Source organism: Manis pentadactyla, chromosome 3, assembly GCF_030020395.1.
Source record: "Manis pentadactyla isolate mManPen7 chromosome 3, mManPen7.hap1, whole genome shotgun sequence".
Taxonomy (NCBI): Eukaryota; Metazoa; Chordata; class Mammalia; order Pholidota; family Manidae; genus Manis; species Manis pentadactyla.
In genome coordinates this window covers 9305968-9323218 of record NC_080021.1, presented here as the reverse complement: position 1 = coordinate 9323218, position 17251 = coordinate 9305968, and the positions used below count along the sequence as shown (strand labels likewise).

Below are 17251 nucleotides of genomic sequence, written 5' to 3'. Positions count from 1 at the left end.
CCCGCCCCCGCGCCTCGCCCCGCCCCGCCCCAGCCTCCCGGGCCCAGCCCGCCGCCGAGACACACCCCTCGCCGCTCCTTCCCCCCGCTATCCTCCCGCTCTTGCCCGCGCGCCTGACCCGGCCGGGGCTGAGCGCAGCAGGCAACCGCCGGAGACGCCGCCTGTTGCGCAAGCCTTTGTAGGGGCGCGGCGGGAAGGGGCTCGGGGCTCGGGCTGCAGTCCGGCTCTGAGGTCCTCTCCCTCGCCGAGAAGCCCGGGGCCTCGCGTGTGCAGGGCGGTGTGCACCGGGGGCGCGTTGGTGGGCGTGGGCGTGTGCATGTGCGCGCTCGTACGTGTGCCTGTGGACTTCTGGGTGTTTCTGTGTGACCGAGTGGCTCTCACCTCCGTCCAGTTTCTTCTTCCTAGCATCCCTTATGGGCGACTCCCCCATTTCCTCCAAGCCTCAGGGTCCTCGCGCAGGAGCCGCATTTGGCTGCCTCCTTTGCTTGCCTGAGACCAGTTTCCTGAGATCCTCACTCTAGCCGTTTTTCCTTGTTGCATCAGCTCTCCGCTGAAATCCTCGCTCCTACTGAATGTCGTGCGTCTTGCTCACCGCGTGCTGACCCCTGGGCGCCTCCCCTTGCCCTCTACCTCCACACCTTTGAGCCCACCTGCCTTGTCCAGCCCTGTACTTCTTCCCTACCCTAGAAGCCCTGGCTGGGAGGATTGCCCCCACTTCCTCTCCCGGTTCACAGAGCTTGTGCTAAATGCCCTTTCCCACCCTTACCCATCCTTCTCTACTGGCTTGTTTTTGTTTACAGATTGCCTCCCTGTTCTGAACCCACACTACATATTAGAACCCCAGGCAAAACTTTTTTAAAAAGGGTTAGGCCAGGACCACACCCCAGGCCAGTTTAATCAGAACTTCAGGGAGTGCACAGCAGGCACCGAGTGTTTTAAAAGACATTAGAACAAGGCGTTCTAATGCACAGCCCAGGTAAGAACCACTGCACTGAAGGAACATTTGCTTGAGTAAAGAGAGACCCTGTCATTGTCACCAGACCCCCTGTCAGAACCTCTCTCTTCTGGCTGATTATAAACCTTTCTGAGCACCAGCACGTGCTTTGTGAAGGCAGGGTACCTGGCTCTTCCCTTTGCAGCCCATTTGCTTTCCTAGGCCCTGACATTTACTTATTCTGTCATTCCGCAAATATTTATTGAGTCACTGCAATGAGCCAGGTCTGGTGCTCAGCCCCTGGGAGAAGGACAGAAAAGGCAAAGTCCTATATCCCTCGGGAGCATAGCAGAGGAGCCCTGAGTATGTTTCCCCATCCACACAACAAGAAGGTTAAGCTGAGCTCATTCATTGCGTAACTGGGTCGAGGCTGTGGACACTGGGGATAAGATAATGAACAAAAGTTTACCTCCTCCAAAGCTAGCCTATTGTCTGAAGATGCTCCCAGATCTAGAATTCTGTATGACAGCTTTCTTTTATCCCAGTCATATCATCCATTTTCCCTTACCTCCTCTGTTTTGTCTTTCAGCAAACATTTATTGAGCACCTCTGGTTTGCTACCTGCCAAAGATAGAATTGAGCTGGAAAGTGTGGAGGAGCTTCCTATTCATCAGTAACAAATGGAAACCCCAGTGCCGTGGCTGCAGAAGGCATTTTGCCAGGTGAGGCCATCTGCCCAGTTGAGGAAGTCTGGGGCAGAGTGAATATTGCAACTGAGACCTGCAGCCAGAGGCCCCGAAGCTGCCCGCTGGGAGGCTGGGTCTATGCCTAAGAACCCCAACTCTCCAGAAGAAAATACTCAGAGACCAAATTAAGCAATGAGGGTCACGAAGGTGACAGAGGCACAGAAAAGTGGGAAAAACTGAAACAGTGCAGTAGGATTTTCTGAGAGCGGTGGCATTCTACAACCAGAGTGAAAGACAATGGTTTCAGAGTCCAAATCAGCTTGGGAAAGTTCTGAGGAAGGTGCCATTTGGACCCCACACTCCCTCTCTCTCCTGTGTCCAACACTCCCAGTTGTTCCTCCAGGGTTGCAATGGATTGTTTCTTCCACTGAGCACCACATGAAGCAGGTTTCTTGCAGCCAAGGTGGCTGCTCTGTAGTGAAGCCTGACTTGGTGCTTCTTGGAGGCACACTCAGTAGCAGATGCTTATGCTATGGAGCATATGCCCACACCTCCGTGTCCCCAGCCCAGGCCAGCTGAGCCAGCAGAAACCCTGGGAGCCAAACATGGGTGCAATTGCATTGAGCTGTTTAAATCACTTCCCTTTCTCACTGGTCAGCAACAGCATTGGATTTGCTTAGTAAACGCTCATGTGCTGTAAATCCATCTCAGGATGAGATTGGATATTCTGGACCAATGTTCCTGGAAATTTCTATTTAGCAACACCTTAAATTTTAACAGAGAATATTCTAACTGAAAGGGTGAAAGGGATAATCTGTTCCCATCTCTCTTTCTCAGAATTTATTGGTACTCAGGGTTGAGAGAGACACAAGAGAAAGCTGGAGGTCAGAGGAACAGCACCTGATTTCAACAATTCCAGGAGGTGGTGTCTTGGGCAGTTACTCTACCTGCACACAGAATAAATGAGCAAGAGGAGCCACAGACCTTTTGACTACAATTCATGAGCCCACCGCTGCAGTCCCATATTCTTTTCCCTCATGGTAAGATGATAAAGTGACCCTGGAAACCCAGCATCTCCCAGCTCCAGGGCTGGGCCTCTCTCCATCCCCAGAATCTAAATGACCCTCTCTCTGGATCATTCTAATCAACAAGTACACATTCATTGCAGTCAGTGGCCCACCCTAATCAATCCTCTCTTATCCCAAGTTCCCCTCTCATTACTGCAGTCCTATGTCCCCCAACTTCTTGAAACAGATGTCTGTATACACAATCTCCACCTCCTTATCTCCCCTTGCTTTTACTTTTTAGTGTTTAATGTATCAGGTTCCTCATGGCCCTGGCTGAATAATTCTACAAAGCTTGTTAGGAAAAATAATAGCCTTTGCCTGCCCCCCACTTCTGTCTTACCTGCTTCAGAAGCCACAACTGTCATCATTTGTATTTCATCTCTGCTGCTCATCAGCTCTGTATCCCCTGGAGAATTCTGTCATTTGCTGCCTCAGCCTCCTTATCTAGAAGATACACATAATCATAGAGTTAACATCTAGGGTTGTTGTGAGAAATATATGAGTTAATACATGTAAAGTGCCTAGAACAGTGCCTGGCACAGAAAAATCTCATGATGAAATGTTAGCTGCCATCAACATCACTATTGCCATCACCACCACCATCATCATCACCATCATCACCACCACCATCACCACCATTATCACTACCATCACCACCACCATCACCAATCACCATCACTATCACCATCACCATCACCACCACCATCACCATCACTATCACCATCACCATCACCATCATCGTCATTTTCATCTAGTCCCATCTCTCCTGGCATAGTACCTGACTCATACAGAAATCCAGTAACTATTGGTTGAAGAAATGAGTGAATACAAGTGTTTCTCTCTGAACTCTCCCTATTTTATGCAGCCTTGCTTGGCCTCTGTTGGGAGGGAAGGAGATCTCTCTCCTTGCTTCAGGAGCCCAGCAGAAGGTCCTCCATCTGTGAACCAATGGAAATTCTCCCAGTCCTCTAAGAGCATGCCTGCCTGGTAACGTCCAGTTGTGAGCAACGGGAAAAACTGCAAGAGAAAACAATACCAAATAAGGTTAGATGTTAGCCTATGTCCAGACATGTAATGATCCTTTCCTTTGAACATAAATGAAAAGGCAGACAACGATTGGCCCATACAAAACCATTTTGTTTTCCCTCCTGGTTTGTAATCGGTTGCCAGAGCTGCCATAACATATGCTGCAAACTGAGTGGTTTAAAACAACAAAATTGTATCACCTGACAGTTCTGGAGGCTGGAAGTTCAAAATCAAGGTGTCAGCAGAGCTGCGCTCCCTCTGAAGGCTCAAGGGAGGACTCCGTTCTTGCCCCTTCCCAGCCTCTGGTGGCTGCTGGCAGTCCTTGGTACCCTTGGCTAGTAGTTGCATTACTCTGATCTCTGTCTCTGTCTTCACAGGGTCATCTCCCTGTGTGTCTCTGTGTCTTTTCTTATACAAATGACAGTCATTGAATCCAGGGGCCACCCTATGCCAGTATGACCTTGTCTTACCCTAACTAATTACATCTGCAAAGAGGTCAGATCCACAGAAAGCCACATCCTGAGTTTCTGGATGGACATGAATTTTGTGGGGGAACAGGATTCAACCCCTTCTGTGGTTAATACGTATGTAACAAACATTTGTAGCATATTTGCAGAGACCTACTTACTGGCTTTCTCGGGCAGCCCTGATGCTGCCGCTTTCGGATGATCCCGCAGCAGTTCTTGCCCTGCTCCCCACCTACCCTCTCCAGTCCCCTTCATCCCATGCTTATCTGTCATCTTGAACAACCTGAATAAATGATAGGTCCTGCCTAATTAAACCTGCTACTGTCTGCCATGTTCACCACCCCCTCCCTGGTGTGGCAATGGAAATGCCCCTCCGCACACCCACACTTTTCTCTCCCTTCACCCATCACTGGGTTCCTCACCACTTTCCCCTGCATCTGTCTGTCAGGTCGTCACCTCTGAGCCTTTTGCACTCACTGATTTCTCCTTCTATAAGGTCCTCCCACACCCCCTTCACCTATGGAGATTTTGCACCAGGGGTGCTCAGCACCCACTTAAATTTTCCTACTTCCCACCCCACCTCCTTTCCTGAAGTTACGCGTCAGTGAGCAGGGAGTGGAAGTGACCTGCGTCCCTTCTGGGCGGGAACTCTCATAGCTGGCCTGTGATTCGTCTGGCTCTCCCTGGGCTCTTCTACTGGTGCCACAGCTACTACAACACTCCAGATGGCAGAGGCTCCATCCGCTGGGCCGTGGAGTGGGGAGACGCAGAGCAGCACCCCCACCCCAGCTGACTCAACATGAACATGGGGCAGGGGAAGAAATAAACCCTGTTGCATGGGACTCTGAAGGGCTTTGCAGGATGATAGGGCCTGTTCTGCCTGGGTCCCTATCTACCAAGGCCATGCAAATACCAACCCCTCTAGGAAACCTCTCTTCCTCTTTCCAACTAGATTCATTTTTTAAAATTCATAGTTGCCGAGCATTTGCATCCATCAGGCATGTGTGAGGTGCTAGGAATAGAGGGATGAATAAAAGTTGGCAAGACTATATAATTGCAATTGTTGCAAGTGTTGTTAAGTAAGAACATAGGGTTTTAGAAGCCTGTAGGCCCAGGAGTGTCACCTACTTAGGAAGCTCTGGAAAAGGCCTCTTGAACAAGAGATATTTGAGGCAGGCAGCCATTAGATTAGGCATGAATGAACATAACCTCACCCCCTTGGGTCCCCACAGCATCGAGCATTGTTTTTCCTTTTTTAGTTAGAATATGTTAGTGTGTATATGGCATAAGTATAATTTCAAATGGCTCAGGCAATAAAAGGTGAGCATACCTATGGGCTCATGTAGAAACGAAGTCCAGAGTAGGTTGACTTTGGGTACTGCTGGATCCAGGCCTGATGTCAACAGGGCCTCTGTCTCTCTAGCTCTCACTATCTCCAAGATCAGTTTTTCTCCTAGTTGGCTTTCTTCTGAGGCAGTTTCTAGATTAAATCAGAGGGCTGTCAGGAAATTTTAGATCAGTTGGTTAGAGATATCATCTCTGAGAAGGGCAGAGCCCTAGGAAATTTCCCTCATTTTCTCAGAGAGGCCTTGGGAGCTTTGATGAGCCTGAATATATGCTTGGCAATCATCCTTCTTGAAATTGCTGGCCCTTCTCACTCCACCCACTTTCCTGGCCTGACCATCTGTCTCCACCACTAACACCATGCCTGCCAACTGCACCTTCCAGCAGAAGCTGCCTGCCCACCCTGCCCAGTCGTGCCAGGTGCCTTCACACCTTTGTGCTTTGCTTGTGCCTCTGCAGGGCAGAGCTCCCTGCAAACACGGGCAGTAGCTCCTTTATCTTGGAAACACACCACCTTGCACAGGGCAGGCAAGACTGAAGTGGTGTTTGCTAATGGAATGGAAGGAAGGAGGGAGGGAGGGACGGAGGGAGGGAAGGAAGGAAGGAAGATTTGAGTGTCTGTACAGACAGTGGGCTTACAAGTACCATCCCTCACCCAGGTTTGGGAGCTAGGACGGTTCTTTGACATTTCCTAAACTTAAATCTGCTCCTTTTGCCTCCGAGGCTGCATTTATCTTACCCATGGTGGTGCTCACTGCCTTTCTGAGCAAAATTGTCTTTGGGAAGTTCGACCTGAGTAAATCTCCCCTCTGGCTCCTGACTGATGGTTCCCCATCACAATTTCCTGGGAACTGGCTCCAGAAAAGGAAAGAATTTTGTAGCAACAATGAAATTTACTTCCCTATCAGATTACAGAAGAAACATCACATCACTTTGCATTCCTTGTGTTAAATTATATCTCTGTCAGCACCCCTTTGCTGAACCTGGTGGTAAATTCCATCTTCATCAATATATTTTTCTGCCTAATGTTATTCTAATTAGGAAGGCAAGTCTATTTTCTTTTTTTTTTTCACTCTCAAGGCTTTCTGAAGTTAAACCTAAATGACTCTTAGGTTCATCTCTTGCTAGCAGCCTCCTAAACCACCACTCAGTGGCAGGACAGATTCTGCAGGGACCTGTTACTCCCTCTTTCTGTCCAGAGACGGAAATTTTCACCCCACCCAGGTATTACCACAGTGTGTGCCTTTGACCAGCACCAGGATCAAATTCAAGAGAAAGGGTGTCTGTAATTGAGCCCCACTTGGGGGAACATGGTGCAGGAATCCACCCTGCAAGCTTCAAGGAGCAAATCAGCAGACGTGTGTATGTACAGGGACAGTAGGCTGCAGCAGGAGGAGTTAACACCACTTTCAAGGTGCAAGAAGACCAAGACATGGCTGTCATGTTCCTAAAGCAAAGAAGGTGGAGATGTGGAAGGGAAACCAACATGCTCTTACCTAACCTTGTCGGGTTCAAAGAGCTCACCTGAGCAGGTGGTCAAGCTAGCATCTAATAGTCTTTCTTACAAGTGCAGAGCACAAGGACTCTGCAGAGGGAAGTCCCACCTGTTCTGTGGGTAGTGCGGGCGGTTTTAGCCCCATTTCACAGATGAGGGAGCTGAGGCTCAGGCTTGACTGATACCACAAAGCAATCAACTCCTAGCCCAGGCCTGGGAAGGTAGCCTCCCTGACGGGCGGCCTGCTTGTTGCCGGACAGCAGGGGCGGCACGAACAGGCTGTCTCTGAGGAGGAAGGCCAACCAGGGAGTGCCAGAAGAGAAACCGTGGCTACCACAGCGCCCCCAGCCTGCAGGGGGAAGCAGGGGCAGAGGCCCCAGAGCCACATCTGGGGTGGGGATGGACTCTGAGCTGCCCAGTCTTCCTGAAACAAACAATCCCTATTTTATAGCAAGTCAAAATGTGTATTTGTCCATGTAGATGGTCACTTTACTTTTACCGCATGAGCGTTTAACATCAGTAGGCTATGTTTTAATCCTGAGCCTGTTATAAACAAGCAAATGCTATAGAAATGTGGTTATTCCCATAATAAAAGAAGTTTTAAAAATAAATGTTCCATTTGGAACTCTTAGAAAATTCAAATAAGCACTAAAGACATATATAACCAAAAATTGTCACAAAAAATTAAAATGAAACACCACCCAGTAATAGTCTTTATTAATATGTAGGTGATTGTTCTTCCAGACATTTTTCTATAGGTATGTGTATATATATATATGTAAATATATATATTTAAATTTTTATGATAGTATTTAATTGTAAAAGTTATTTTGATGACAGTATTTAAAAATGTTGGCACATTATATCGACTTTTTTATAATCTCTCTTTACATAACAATACATGCTAAATACCTTTGCATTAAAAAAAATATGCCCATGCCTTTTTTTCACTTTCGTACTTTACAGTGTGCATGAAACAGAAAATGCATCAAATGTAAGTGTACAGTGTAATGGAATAATTATAAAATGAACACCCAAGAATAAAGCACCTCCCTGGGGAAAACAGGGGACACGGCCAACCCATGGATGCTTTACCTACCACCACCACCACCATCCACGAGGCTATGAGATTGTTCCTAATGACACATAATATGTAATCCATTACAAGGATGGACCACACTTCATTTAAGATGTCTAATAAAAATAGCTAATATCTATTCAGCACAAAGACACTGGGGACCCTTGTAAACCATTTGCATGTAATAATCATAACCTTCACATCTCTAAGATATAGGGTACTATTTTTATCATCCCTACTTTATAAATGGAAACACCAAGGCAGAAAGAAAAATTAAGTGATTTTCCCAAGATGGCCCAGCTAGAAGTGGTAGAGCTGAGATTCAAACCCAGGCAGTCTAGCTCCCAAGTTTGTCCCAAACCACCATGTCTGGATGACCCCAAAACACACATTCAACCTCCTAAACCACGAAGTGCCTTCTAAACCCAAGGGGCTCTACCAACAGTCCTTTAGCTTGCAGTCATCCCTCTCTCTGTAGTCAGAGGACCTGACAGCCAGAGAGCACACACCCCAGTCTTGTGACTGAACCATCTTACCACAAGCCTAGCTGAAAGGGAAAAAGGGTACTCTGGATGAAGTCACCTCCTCCCTGGCCCTCCCTCACCCACTGCTGGGGCAGTGGGGCTGCATTCCCTAAAGAAGTGATGACAGGGTCAATCGTCATGGTGAGTAATGGTGAGAGGCTTCGTGCCTGAATACTAACAGAGGCCGGGGAAGGTGTGCATGTTCAGGGACAGGTCAGCGGTTTGGGGTGCCAGGCTGACTGGATCTCTTGATTCCTGGAGTTGTCTGGATGATTCACTCTAGACAGTCTCCCTTGACTCATCCCCCAGCTGCGGGCTGGGCTTCCACCTCTGGGACACCCACTTCCCAAGGCAAATGCTGTCTCACCTCCCTCCTTGCCCCTCAGTTACATCAACCGTTCCCTGGCTGGTGGGGAATGTCCAGGTACTGAGATCTAGATTTAAATCCTGGGAGACCTTGGCCAAATTGTCTGACCTCTTGGAATCTCAGTTTCCTCATCTCTGAAATGGACATGACAGTATCCAAGTCACTGTGAGGACGGACAGATAATCACACAGCAGACACTCAGAAAGCTGCCACCATCAGGATTAATGACTCTGAGGCTGCCACCCTGGAATTCTGGCTTAGTGGCCTCTGTCCCTTTGCACATGCTGTTCCTTAGGTGTGAATGTCTTTTCCTGGCCTCTTACCGTTTTCTCCATATGGGCCCTGACAGTTCTGTGAGGAAGCATAATTTATTGCAGCATTAAGTAGTGGGGTTCTTCTTTTTCTTTATTCAGCAGGACTCTAGGGAAGAAACCTGTCCTTTTTTGAGCACTCTTGACCCAGTGTTAGGGTTACTGGATCTAGAGCAAGACGCAGCCCTTGCTGGATTTTGTTTTGGTACAGCCTGAAACAAGCAAGATTTTGTGCCAAGAATTCCAGAAGAGAAGGAAAGAAATTTGAAGGTGGAAAGGGAAGATCCCTATGCCTGGGGTGGGGGCCAGGTCTAGGATCCCTAGCATCAGGGACTCTTGACCCTGTGCCTTGGGGAGGGGGAGGGGCTGCAATAGCCTCCATCCACCATCCTCCACCCACCCTCAGCAGCGCCCAGGGTGCCCAATGCCTAGGTAACACTCTGGACAGAAGCTTGGGTTACCCAATGCCTGGCTGCTCCACAACACAACCTGGAAACTGTGCGTGACACTAGGCGTAGGAGAGCTGGGTGACCCAGTCGTGAGAGACTGATTCTCCCACAGAGCTGGCAAAATGGGGTCTGCAAGTCAGGTTTAATTTGATTTAAAGAAAATAAAGAAATGGATATTTCTTGAGCACCTGAATTTGTGGCCTGAGATCTGCACACAGGACACCTGCAGCGGGGCCCCACGTACCTGCAGGAGACAGAACACACCCATGCACGAGGCTCTCCTGGAGAACGTGCCTTGAGATCAAATGTGTCAGGAAACAGAGTGGACGCAGGTCTGATGGGGCACCTTCCTCCGTGCCTAGACCTGCACCATCTAATCCAATAGCCAGTAGCCACATTCAAATGTTCAAAAGCCCCATGTGACCAGCAGTTCCTGCACTAGCCAGCACATATTCCCATCATCGCAGACAGCTCTCCTGGGCAGCACTCATCTGGATTAATTAACAGGGGACAGTTTCCCAGGGAGCATCAAGAAACAAACTTTCTCTGTCCCACCTGACACCAGGTGTGACCGGTTTTCAGGGACAGCTCTAAAAATTCCCAAGAGCCGACATGGAAGAAGAGATTTAGAAAAAGCACAGGGGAGAGTGTAAATCACTGTGGAGCAAGTGTGCATAGGGCTTCCGTGGGCTCTTTGTTCTCTGAGACACGTCTACGGCCCTCGTCCTAGGGTCTTCCAGGGTGCTGTTATGGGGCAAAGTCTCGTTTGCCCGTGTTCCCCTGCGGCACCCCTGAAGGTTTTCTGGGATGGCAGCTTCACACTGAAGCCTCATTTCCCATTGTAGGGCTGGCTCTTCTCTTTGGGTGCTGGCTCTGAGAAAATGCTCCTGGTCGCCAGTGTGTCCCTGGTGCCCAGGGCCTGGCTGGCACACGGAAGATACTTAGTAAATGTCGACAGGATGGATGGATTGCCGGATGGTAGGCTGGTTGGGGTGGCTGACTGATCTCCAACACAACTGGTTTTAAACCTCATCATTAAATCCTTGCTGACTACAACCCTCAACTCTGGGCAGAATCTTATATATTTGAGAGCCAGAGGGCTCTCTTTAGTGCCCCAGGGCTTTTCCATTGTTTTCTTAGACTCAGGAAACTGGCTTTGGTGTTAGAGGTGGGAGGTTGAGAGACCAGTAACCAGTAAACGAGGAGGGGAAAGCAGGGGAGAAAAGGAGAGGGCTGAAACTCAACCCACAAAAGAGAATGAGAAAGATGTGGGCGGGGCATTTAGTGCGGTCAGGCCCTTCTGTCTGCACAGCGCCAGTGTGGGGCGCTGTTCTCTCCTGGCTCTGCTCTGACGTCTCCACCCCGCCCACTCTTGCCTACCTGCCCAGTCACGTCCTGCTCGTCGGCCACATCTCCCATGCACATTGCATCAACTTCCCAGGATGCAGGTAGGCCTCCAGCCAGGGGCCAGGTGTGTCTGGCAGGGCTCACCTGCTGGCAGGGCGTGGTGACTGTGAGTGTCACTGCCCCTCCTCTCCCCAGATAAAGAAATCCTCCATTTTCACACTTGGACACTCACTTTGTCTTTAAGCATTTCTGACTAGATAATTAGAGAGGTGTCTGTCGAAAATGCTAAGTTGATGGCATTTTAGTTCTCTTCCAGGAAGCATTTGAAACCGCGTTCATGCATTTACCCACCCATTTGTGCAGCAATATTCCTTACTATGAGCAAAGGGTGCCGCTATCCCTCTGAAGGGCAGAGGCCAGGGGCATAGGGAGCCTCTGTCCTGGAGGTCTGGGGGCCATGGGCACAGATAAGAACCATCAAGGTTAGAGTTGACACGTACTGAGTGTGAATTCTGTGCCAAGCCTGTTCTAAGTGATTTCCATATTTGAAGCCTCGGAACATTCTTATGAGACTCTATTACAATTCCAATTCTATAAATGAAGAAAATGGGCACAGAGAGTTTAAGTGAAAAAACGTCACACAACTTGTATTAGTTTGCTAAGGCTGCCATAACAGTAATACAGACTGAGCAGCTTAAACAACAGAAAAGTATTTTCTCAGTTCTGGAAACTGCAAGACCAAAATCAAGGTGTCAGCAGAGTTGGTTTCTTGCTGGGCCCTTTCCCACAGGACCCATCCAACGAGAACAGTAACCCTGCAAGTCAATGATTAGTATCCCCAGGAGGAGAAAATGGGAGCCAGGTTCTCTCTGGCCTTACCTTTCCTCTACCTCTCAGAGATCTCATCAGAGACTATTCTAACTGGGTGTCCGTATCAGTTTCAGGACCCAGGGATTCCATAGATGAAAATACCAAGGCTCAGAAGGAATGTGGTTTACTGAGGTCACAAAACTTGTTCAAACTGGAGTGAAGACAACCAACTGGACTTTGAGCCTATGGGGGCAGATCCCATACCTGTCTTAGTCATTCTTAATCTCCCAGATAGAGAACCAGATGAGCACAAAGCAAGGGTTTCATATATATTTGTTTGAAGAATAAATGAATGAATACACAGTGAATAAATGATTTCCCAGCCCAAGCTCTTCTTTTAGCCCCAAGTCACAAGAAAGAATGGGTTCTTTACCCTAAGAATGCAGGAGCCCAGTTTCAAAAAGACATATGCACCCCTATGTTTATTGCAGCACTATTGACAATAGCCAAGATATGGAAGCAACCTAAGTGTCCATCAGTAGATGAATGGATAAAGAAGATGTGGCACATATACACAGTGGAATATTACTCAGCCATAAGGAGAAAACAAATCCTACCATTTGCAACAACATGGATGGAGCTAGAGGGTATTATGCTCAGTGAAATAAACCAGGCAGTGAAAGACAAGTACCAAAAGATTTCACTCATCTTGGAGCATAACAACAAAGCAAAAACTGAAGGACGAAAACAGCAGCAGATTCACAGAACCCAAGAATGGACTAACAGTTACCAAAGGGAAAGGGACTGGGGAGGGAGGGAAGGGAGGGACAAGTGGAATAGGGGCATTATGATTAGCACACATAATGTATGAGTGGGCGGGGGAGTGGCATGGGGAAGGCAGTATAACACAGAGAAGACAAGTAGTGACTCTGTAGCATCTTACTATGCTGATGGACAGTGACTGTGATGGGGTATGTGGTGGGGACTTGATAATGGGGGAAATCTAGTAACCACAATGTTGCTTATGTAATTGTATATTAATGATACCAAAATAAAAAATAAATAAATAAAAAAGAATGGGTTCTATCTCTTTTCTTCTTCACCCTCCATAATAGAACACCAGATTTTAACATAAAACTACTCAAAATAGATTATTCATGGCTAAGTTTTAGGTAATACTAAGTTTTAAGTAGAAGTTGTTGGAATCTAAGAAAAATGCTTAAAGGGAGAAAGTATAAACAAATTAATTTGCAGCCTCCTTTATGATGGCAAGATGAAATACAGTGGCTGGAGCTCCAGCAGCTATAGGTGGACCATGAGGTGACCTTAGAAATGAAATGTAACATAGAAAAACAAGAGGTAAGGAACCTGGACTGCTGCTATGGTGGGGCTCCATAGCATTCCTGGACAGCTCCTCTAGACACCTTGGACATGAAAGAGAAGTAAACTATATTGGTTAAACTACTATTGTTTGGAGATTTTTCTTATTCAGAATTGGCCATAATCTTAACTAATACAATTCTCTGGTGGAGAAACCTATTTAACAGAGACGCCACGTGGAGAACTGGTTAAGAGCTCAGCCTACAGATTTAGATGCACTTGCTAAAGAATCACTTTGTATAAGTTGCTTCACCATCTAGAGTCTCAGTTCCCTCAACTGTAAAAATGGGGTTGGTACAAACCTCAAGCCCATGCAGTTGGTGTGTGGATTAATTAAGCTACACTGTATAAAGTATTCAACCAATAGCCCACTGTGAGGCCCAGGCAGTGGAATACTCAGCAGAGATCCTTCCCTGAGCAACTACGGTCCCGCATGGGGACTGGGTTGGGACCAGCTGTTGACAGATGATGATATGGGTGCTTTCCTCTCTGTCAGGGGAGACCATGGGTCAACCCGGCCTTGACTATGGGAGAGCCCAGGATTCCTGGTTGCACCTTCATTGAAGGGGGTGGAAGGGTGCCAGCCAGAAGAAAGGACCTAGCAAATCCCTTGACTTTCCAGCCTATGTTAGCTTGAAGAATTCTCTGAAAATGGGGGTGGGCCTATGGATAGTTGCTCTACTATTCCACTGTGCTACAGGAATCAGAATGGAACAACACAAAACCATGGGCCTCCAAATTAAACATTTCTACCATCTATGCCCCCAAACATTGTCCAACACTTCAAGTTACTGGAACAAACAGAAATCAAACCCAAAGTTTGGAGGGGTTTGTCCTGCCTATTTGTTATTTAAAGAGGCAGGAAATTTATTCAGTCAGCTTACTAGCTCTGGGACCATGGGAGGAAGCCATTTAAACTCTCCGGGACTTAATTTTATCACCTGTACAATGGAAATAGTAACACCAATATCAAGAGGTTGCTAAGAAGAGGAGATAAGATTTCCTGGCAAACAGTAGGTACTTAATAAATATCCTTGATTCCTTCCCTTCCACCCAGGGCTACTACAGTGGGTCCCTAGAGGACTTGTGCCCAGTAAACTTGATATATAGAGTTTATTTTAAGAGCGCAAATGGGAAAGGATATGCATTTGTCCCAAGTGATCTGATCACAGGTGAGCCATACAGGGCTGGAGCATATGCCAGGTGACAGCCCCTCTGGGTGCAGTGGGGTCTTGCAAGAAAGCTCTGCTCCTTGCCCTGGTCCACAACACACCACAGAGAAATGTTTTAATGTTAACTGAATGTTAACTTGGAAGCAGCCATTTATTTTAATGTTTTTTCAAATTAAATAATGAAATTATTTTATATTTTAATTTCTGATAGAATCTGAGAAATCAAAGGTAGAAAGGTTGTAATGGTGCTTTGGAGACCTTCCTAGAATGGATAAATGGATATTGTCTCCCCTGCATGGTGGTGGATGAGAAATGGCTGCCTGGAGCACACTGCATTGAGAAGAACGCTCCCTGTTACATCGACTTAGTGATGTCTGCCCTGGGCATAGAGCAGAAATGTGACCATGTTCGTATTTGCTGTCCCTGAGCTAATTTCTTCCTATCATCTGGTTAAACCTAGTGAAACTAGGTAACAACTAGGTAGTCGTTTCCTTGGTGAAGGTGTCCTCCAGGCAGAGATGGAAGTGAAAGACCCGTTAATACATGGATCCCGTGTTACATTCCCCAGAACTGGGCACAGATGACAAGTCCTTTACATACATTATTTCTGGTGCTCCCAACAACTCAGTGCATGATTTACCTATTTTACAGGTTAGGAAACTGAGCTTCTGTGAGTTTAAGTGATTTGTCAGGAGATTACTGAACTGCTAAGTGGCAGAGCTGGACTCTTCCTTTCAGCCACACTGTGTTCCCATGAGGCAGACAATTACAGACACTTTCTTTTTCCTCTGTCTTTGCTGAGTTATCCAGGCAACCTCTTTGGCCTCCTTTTGGCTTTAACTCTGGGACAGAGCCTTGGATTTGCCAAGGACAGTTGGGTGGTTCTCCCTGTGGTTGGGAAATGCCTGTGTTTTGTCTCAGACAGGTCAGCTTAGCCCGTGAGCACGTTCTTCACGGACTCGTCTTTAGAAAGTCATTTCTCTGCATGCAGACGCAGGCCTGGATGCTGACTCAGGGCTGCCTGGATGGGCCAGGCTTGCTTATTCTAGCAGAACTCAGAGTCAGTCCTGTGTGCTCCCTCCACAGCCCCTGGCCATGGGCCAGGAACCCGAGAGCCCTGAGCAGCTCACCCTGAGAGCCCAGGGGCCTGCCCCCACTCATCCGCACCCTGTCTTCTTGGCATTGCCCTTGTGCCCACTTTGCAAGTGCTTCAATGTCAGGGACCTTTGAGTGAATATATTCTAATAGTTTAAAAAATAAAAATACAAAGGTTCACATGAAAATGCTTATTCTCACTCCTGTCCCTCACCTACTGAGTTCCCTACTCTGCCATAATAATAACCACTTTTATTACCTTTGTGTGTATCAGTCCTGAGTTGCCTGGAGAAAACACACACACAAATGAGCATATGTGCTTATTGCCCCACTTCTGCTACATGAAAGTTAGTATATTCTGTCTAAATCACCTTGCACCTTGTTTCTTTCAAGTTACAACATATGCCAAAGCACTTTCCCTGTAACATAAAGAATGTCCTCCTTCCTTTTGATATTGCATGCATTCCATTGGCTGGCTTACTAGATTATTTGATTAGCCTTCACTTGATAGATATTAGGTACACTTCCAACTTTTATTACAAATAATGCTGCAATAATATATGTCACTTAGTAACAGGCCAGAGTATCAGTTGGATACATTCCCAGAAGTGGGATTACTGGTTCAAAGGGTATATGCTTTTACAACTTTGCCAGTATTGCCAAACTGCCCTCCATAAAGTTTGTACCAATTTATGCTCTCACTAGCAATGATCCAATTTCTACCCAACTTCAACAACAGAATGTATTGTTAATATTAAAATTTTTAAAAATCCATTTGATAGGTGAAAACTAGTATTGCAATATTGTTTTAATTTAATTATCTTATGTTGTACCAAGCTTTTTATATATTTTAAAGCCCTTTATTTGTTCTTTTTTACTGTATTTTCTATTCATACCTTTTGCCCATTTTGGGGTTATTAGTCTTTTCTTGTTTATTTCTGAGAGCTCTTTACTTGTGGAAGATTAAAAGCTTTGTCTGTAAATGAATTAAAAATATTTTGCCCAGTTTTTTTTTGCTTTCACATAGGGTTATATTCTGCTATGTAGAAATTTTTAACAATTTTAATTAGTAGCATTTATTAATCAATTATTTTGTGAACACTGGATTTTTGAACCATAGTTAAGCACACCTGCTTATTCCATATTTTCTCCTGGTAACTTCAGGGTTTTAAATTTTACACTAAAAAATTTTTATATATCTATTTATTGACCAACTGGACCTGGCTCATAAAATAAATATAGTAGAAGAAAAAACTCATTAGCAATATCATTGACAGGGTAACATATCTAGAAATAAACTTTCAAAGAAATAAGCAAGTCCTGTTATGGAAGACACTATAAAATTATACTGAAAGACACACAGGTAGACTTGAGCAAATGAGAAGATATATTCTGTCCTTGGTTAGGTAGAATCATGCATAACAATGCTGATTCTCTCTAGGTTGTCCATTAGGCGCTTTATCCATTTGAGTTTATTGTAGTATAGAAAGTAAAGTATATTTAGACCAATGACCACTTGTCTCACTATCCTGTACACTTGGTGTTTCCCCTGCTGATTTAAAATGCCATCTTTATATATATTTCAACTTATACCAAGTTATAGGAAGTATTTGGGTCTATGTATCAACTTTCTATCCTGTTCAATTGGACTATTTATGTATCAGTGCCACACTAATTTAATTAATAACAAATTAATAAA

The 17251-nt window shown here is 46.2% G+C and overlaps 1 long non-coding RNA gene across 1 annotated transcript; it reads right to left on the bottom strand.

Annotated features, from left to right (window-relative positions):
- Positions 1–1527: 1527 nt before the first annotated feature.
- Positions 1528–10186, bottom strand: LOC130683145 (uncharacterized). The gene is made up of 3 exons (XR_008996754.1): positions 9993–10186; positions 3466–3704; positions 1528–3131 (listed from the first exon to the last, which is right to left on the bottom strand). It is a non-coding gene; the product is annotated as an uncharacterized LOC130683145 (long non-coding RNA).
- Between the last annotated feature and the right edge of the window lie 7065 nt (positions 10187–17251).